A 6,803-nucleotide genomic window follows, 5' to 3' on the forward strand; every position below is an offset into this window, starting at 1 on the left:
TCTTAAGCTATACTCTAGCCTTAGTCTAACTAGGCTTTACTAGTGTCCTCGTCTTATCTTAAGAGTCCTAGATCTTACTTATCTCGTCTTAAGAGTCTTATACCTTTAGGAAACTTCGTCCTAAGCTTATTCGTATATTGCTAAACTAAGCTGTTACTCTATCCTATTAGTTTTCGTCCGTTATAGGTCCTTAAGCATACCTTATCTTATCTTAAGAATCTTGGTTATCTCTTATCTCGTCTTAAGAATCTTAAGCCTTTAGCCTTTTGCCTTTATTAAGTGGTAAGCTAGCACTAGCAGTCGTCTACTTACTTAATTGTCTCTAGATATTACTCCCTCCGTCTTATAAAGCGATAGATGCCGTATCCAACGGTGTTATAATACCCGTTACTAAACCTTGCTCTATGGCGGTCTTAGTCTCTACTTCTATTACATTATTAAGGTTTAGATACCCCTAGTTAGTTCCTTTACTGCCCTCGTCGCTATTAATTAATAAGTACTTTAACTCTATTATTATTATTACTAATTATTATCCGCACGTTACTGTAATATCTTAATCCAGCTTATAGAGTCAATCTTATTCTTTATCTAACTCTTTAGTTCCTTTAAGTCCTCTTAACTCTGGCTTTTATGGCTAATAGCTTGCACCATACTTAGCGTCTTTATAAATTTGGCATGCGTTATTATAATAAAACGCAAAACTTTTAATTAAACATTCTTTTATTCCTTATAGTATACTATTATCCCTCTATATATATATGTTACATACTATTAATCTAGTTTCCTTTACTACGTAGTAACTCTAACCACTTCTATAGTCTCTAGCGAAATAACCCTATTTTCCGCAATTTATATAAGCTCCGTCTTTAAACTATTACTTTTATTATGGAGTCCGCTTAAACGTCTTTTACTATTAAGATCCTTAGTTTAGCCTATGCTCCTTAGTCCTATAATTACTTAATCCTTAACTTCTAGGTTTCTATAGTTTCTTACTCCATCTCTTATAGGCTTCTTTAGTACTACTTAGGTCTATTAGCTCTGCGCCATACTATAGTTTCTAACTTAGCTTTAGTTATTGTATGCTCTACGTCTTATACAACTATAAAACTCTATCCTAGCTTCTCTTAGCCTATTCCCTTTAAAAGATCCTATTATTAATCTTAATTACTTAATCTATTAATTCCCTTAGGGTGTCCGCATCTTCTATTAGAATAATTACGTCCTAGACTTTAGCCTTAAGTCCCTATTTATACTATGCCATAAGCGCCTTATTATTCCATTTAACCTATATAGCAAGTATTTAAAACTATATCGTGTACTTAATTGCTAAAGTTTGCTATATTAGGTCCTAAAGCTTTTTTTTTACTATAGTTGTTGCTTCCAAGTCCCTAAATATCTGTATTAATTATTCCGCGAATCCTACCTAGCTAGAAAACATAAATCGTACCTCTTAATTAGTAGTAGTCATTCCGTTAGTCTATATTTCCGTTAAATAGGGTTTAAACCATTTAAATGCCCGTCCTGCCAGAAATAGTCCTATATAGGCTATTTAGTCCATTATCGTGGCTAACTTAGCCCCTTCTTGCATAACTTTAAAATGCATTTGCGTTAAGAATCCTTTAAGCTTTAATCTTTCTCCTAAAAATCGTTTAATTAAAGGTAACTTAACCTTTACTGCTCTGATTCCATTAAGTCTTTCTTTAAGTATTTAGTTGTTCTTATTTAACCTATTAACGATTTCCTATAACTACCTAACCATAACTAGTTGTAAGTTAGTATCTTGCATACTTATATCTCCACTTAACCTTAAAGTGGTTGCTGCCGTTAATAGCGTTATAGTAGCTGCTTTTAGTGGCATGTTATTTAACTTATTAAAACCGTAACTGTAGTAGTAATTATATAACGGAGCCTTGTAGTAAAAACTACGGTAGACTCGTTAATAGGCTAGGTATATAGGTATTATAAGTAAGTTAATAACGTAATAATAACTGGTGGAGTGGTTGCCTAACAGATTAACTCCAATTATATTCTAAGAATTACTATAAAAAAGGAACTATCTAGGTAGGGATTAAGGGTCCTTAAATACACAACCGTACTCCTAAGAAAGTTATTACTCTATCTGCTTTGTCTGCTCTGTTCGCTCTATTATAAATCTCGCAGATTATATAGATTATACAGATTATATTATGTAACTCTGCTTATTATTTCTCGTTATATGGTTCCACGGGTTCCATCCTGGACCGTGCTTATATTAACCAACTAGCTTCTTCCGACTCTTCTCCAAGTAGTCGTAATATCGTACTTAAAGCGTTCGTAACACTAGAAGATATAAATCCGTAAGAAACTAACTTAAAGTGCCTGCCTTTTTCCTATAGAAGACACTAAGATTGGCTATATTATTGGGCGAATAAAGGGTACACTATTTAATAGACTCTTCGCCTAATAGAAGACTAATGGCCCCTAGAAGTAGTAGTCCTACTAAAAAGTCCTTAATAATCTTAACCTAATATACTATAACTACGACCTACTAGCCACCAACTAAGCTAAACTATATGCCCTAAAGATAAGCCCTACTAAATCATTTAATAAGTTTTATGTTAAATTCTAAAAATACACCAGAGCCCTCACCTAAGACGATACTAAAGACTAAGAAGATCTCCTTAAAAAAGTCACTTATTGCCTTAGTTACGCAGCCGCCAGCCATAACTACAATAATATTTATAATATAGTAGCAGCCATACAGAAGATTAAACAACAACTAAATCAGATCGCTACTGCAAACCCCTACCTAAAGACCTCCCTATAGAAGCCCTCTGGACCTACTAAACCACTAACGCCTACTACCTTAAGCAATACTACTGGTCCTAATATTAACCTTTCTATACCAACCTTTCCATACTAACCTTTCCGTAGAAGCTACTAGACGGAGAACATAAGCTACTCTAAAAGCTAAAGCGTTGCTATAGATGTCGTTAAGAAGGCTATTATAGCTATAGCCCAAACTACCTAATAGCTAGGTTTAGCAGCCGCTGTCTAATACCTAACCTAGTACCTCAAATACTAAATACGTCGCTATATGCCACTACCGTATAAGACGAAGACGTAGTAATAGCGGTAGAGTTGGATACGGAAACGGAAAACGCTAAGTCCTAACCTTAAGTTGTAGGTTAGGACGCCCTAACGATAAGGGGATCTATATATCGGCCTGCTTAATAGATAACTTAGTAAAGATAAATAGACGGAAACAGATAGTTTTACCTGTAATAGGAACTACTACTAAAAAATAATATAAAAGCCGTTCTATAATTAATTGCGGAGCTATTAATAAATTTATAGATACCTAATTCGTACGCACTTATAACCTACCTACCTTACCCCTTACCAAAGCCCGCGCCCTATAACTTACTAACGGTAGTTATACCGCATAGAAGATTACCTATATAGCATAACTCTACCTAGATATAAATAGGCACCAGGAAGAACTCTGGGCCTATATTACACCACTTATTAACTACCCTATTATCCTTAGAATAAACTAGCTTAAATAACACAACCCCGCCATTAACTGGAAAAAGAGAGAAGTAACCTTTAACTCTAAATACTGTAGAGAGACCTACCTAGGATATAGCCTAGCCGCCTCTATCTACTCCCCAGAATACCAACCTAAGGAACCCCTTATTACCCTACCTATAACCAACTACTACTATATAAGTGCCGCGGCCTTCTACTATATAGCACGTAGGAAAGGCTAGACTGTTACCGCAGCCTCTTAATTATAACTATATAAGCTTAATAAAGAATAGGACTACGTCCTCTATAGTAATAGAATAGATAGAGTTAACCTCTTAGAAAATAATACCCCCGCAGAACTCTACGGACTTTTACCTTTAGACTTTAAGAAGTTTATAAAGCTTAAAAAAGGACTTACTAATAAGGAACTCTATAAGCTNCTCCCTAANAGGTACTANNACTTTATTAANNTATNCTTANAAAAGAGCGTAGATATACTCCCCCTATATTAACCTAATAACTATACCATTAATATTAAATAAGGAAAAATGCTACCCTATAAGAGACCCTACCTAATATTAAAAGACGAACTTCTAGTTGTTAAAAAGTATATCAATAAGCACCTTAACAAAGGGTTTATTCGCCCTAGCATATCACCAGCAACCGCCCCTATCCTCCTTACTAAGAAGCTAAGAGGAGGTATTTAATTCTATGTTAACTATAGAGGACTTAACGCTATCACAATTAAGAACCGATACCCCATACCGCTTATACATAAGACTCTTAAGCGGCTTAGCTAAGCTAAAATCTATACTAAGCTCGATATTATTGCCGCCTTTAACCGCCTCTAAATATAAGAAGGTAATGAATGGAAAACCGCATTTGCATTGCGCTTTAGCCAATTCGAATATACTATTATGCCCTTTAGCGTATACAACGGCCCAGGCAGCTTCTAAAGCTATATTAATAACGCCTTATAGGACTACCTTAACAACTTCTACTCTACGTACCTAGACGATATACTTATTTATAGCGATAACCCTTTTAAGCATACCGAGCACGTTTAAAAGGTCCTATAGCGCCTTAGGGACGTAGGACTTTATATTAATTTAAAGAAGTGCGAATTCTCAGTTATAGAAGTAAAATACCTTAAACTAATTATTACTACTAAGGGTGTCCGTATAGACCCCAAGAAGGTATATATAATTACTAAATAGCAAACCCCTAACTGCATTAAAGACGTACAAGCTTTCCTCGGTTTTGCCAATTTCTATTAAAAATTTATATACAACTTCTTAGGTGTTATAGCACTACTTATAGCAATAATGCGAACGAAGGGCCTTTCTATAAAAGGAAGAAAAATATATCTACGTTTTATCTGGACGCCTAAATGCGAGAAGGCGTTCTAAGACCTTAAAGATACTTTTACTAAAGCACCTATTCTAGCTTACTTTATATTAGGACGACAACTCTATTTTAAAACTAACTCCTTAGACCACATTAACGCAGGCGTCCTTTCCTAGATGGGCGACGACGGTCTCCTTTACCCAGTCGCATTCTATTCGTCTAAGCTTATACTATAAAAATATAACTACAAGATCTATAATAAGGAACTTCTCGCGATTATATAAGCGTTTAAGGAATTCTAATTAGAACTCTCCTTAGCAGAACCTAACTAGCCAACTAAAGTCCTTACGGATTATTGTAACCTTAAGTACTTTATAACTANNAAANAGCTAAACTAANGCNAAGNACGCTNNAACGAGTTCCTNTNTANTTTTAACTTTAAAATNNNATATAGGCTANNAGTATAAGGTACTAAGCCTAATAGCCTAATACGCCGCTTATAAGACCTTCCTTAGTCTAAAGATAACCCCTATAACCAGTTCCAACAATAGACGATCCTAAAAGCACGGAATTTGGCCCTAGGTATACTACCTATAATAGAGCCAACTATACCTTAGCTCCATACCACAGAACTAAAATTACCTCCCGAAATTAATAAGCTTATTACTACGGTATATAACACCTCTGTTAATCTATTACTGTATTAACTTATTGCCGTAAAGACCGCTAGCGCTTATACGCTGCTAACTAAACTCTAAAGCTTAGGCTAGATTAATATAGCAGCCTTAGAAGTAAAAGAGAATAGGCTCTATTATAGAGGCCGTTTATTTGTCCCTAACTTAGAAAATCTATAACAGCAACTAATCTAAATGGCCTATAACCTCCAATTAAGCGGCTACCTAGGCAAAGGAGGAACCTATAAGCTTCTTAGCCGATACTACTTCTGGCCTAAAATGATAGACTTAGTTAAACACTTTATAGGCGCCTACTACGGTTATAAGCGCGCTAAGGCCTTTAATATAAAGTACTAAGGACTACTATACCCTCTACCAGTACCTATACGACGATAGGCAGATATCGCTATAGATTTCGTTATTAACCTACCACCTTATAAGCGACATGGCCGTACCTATAAGAATATCCTTATAATAATATGCCGACTTATAAAAGAGCGCCACTATATCCTAACCGAAGGCGTAGCCGTTAGCGACGTCACTAATGCCTTCCTCTGTAAAATCTACCGATTATATGGGTTACCTAACTCGATTACGTCCGATTAAGGTATATAGTTTAGCTCTGATATATAAAGACAAATCTACTAACGCCTTAGCATCTCCGTTAAGATATCTATATCTTTCTACTACGAAACTACTAGGCAACCAAAAAACGCTAATGCTAGCATAAAAGCGTACCTACGACAGGTAGTCGCCTATAATTAAGATAACTGGGTAGATTACCTCCTACTAGGTAAATTTACAGTAAATAACTACGTCTTAACTACTATAGGACTTACCCCGTTCTTCGTAAATAAGGGATATTACCCCTAATCTAGTATAGAACCACTAGAACCTATTAATAAGAAACTGCTATATAGAAAACGCCTTAAGATGCTACTTACTAACCAGTATACAAACCGTATAAAAAATCTACTTAACTACTATAAGGGAGAAATGGCCTAGGCTTAAGTAAAGCAGGCCTACTTTACCGACTATTATAGAACGCCACCACCGGAGATGCGTGTTAGCGACTAGGTATAGCTAGATGCACGTAATATCTCTATATAGAGGCCTATAAAGTTACTTAATTATAAGAACCTTAGCCCCTACCTAATTAAATAAGTTATTAATAGGGGAGCCGTATACGAGCTAAAGCTCCTACCTACCCTAGCTACTCGTAGGATATGGCCTATATTTTACCTATAGCTACTATACCTTTACCAGCTTAAC

This window comes from Cenococcum geophilum (genome assembly GCF_001692895.1).
Source record: "Cenococcum geophilum 1.58 unplaced genomic scaffold K441scaffold_43, whole genome shotgun sequence".
Classification (NCBI taxonomy): Eukaryota; Fungi; Ascomycota; class Dothideomycetes; order Gloniales; family Gloniaceae; genus Cenococcum; species Cenococcum geophilum.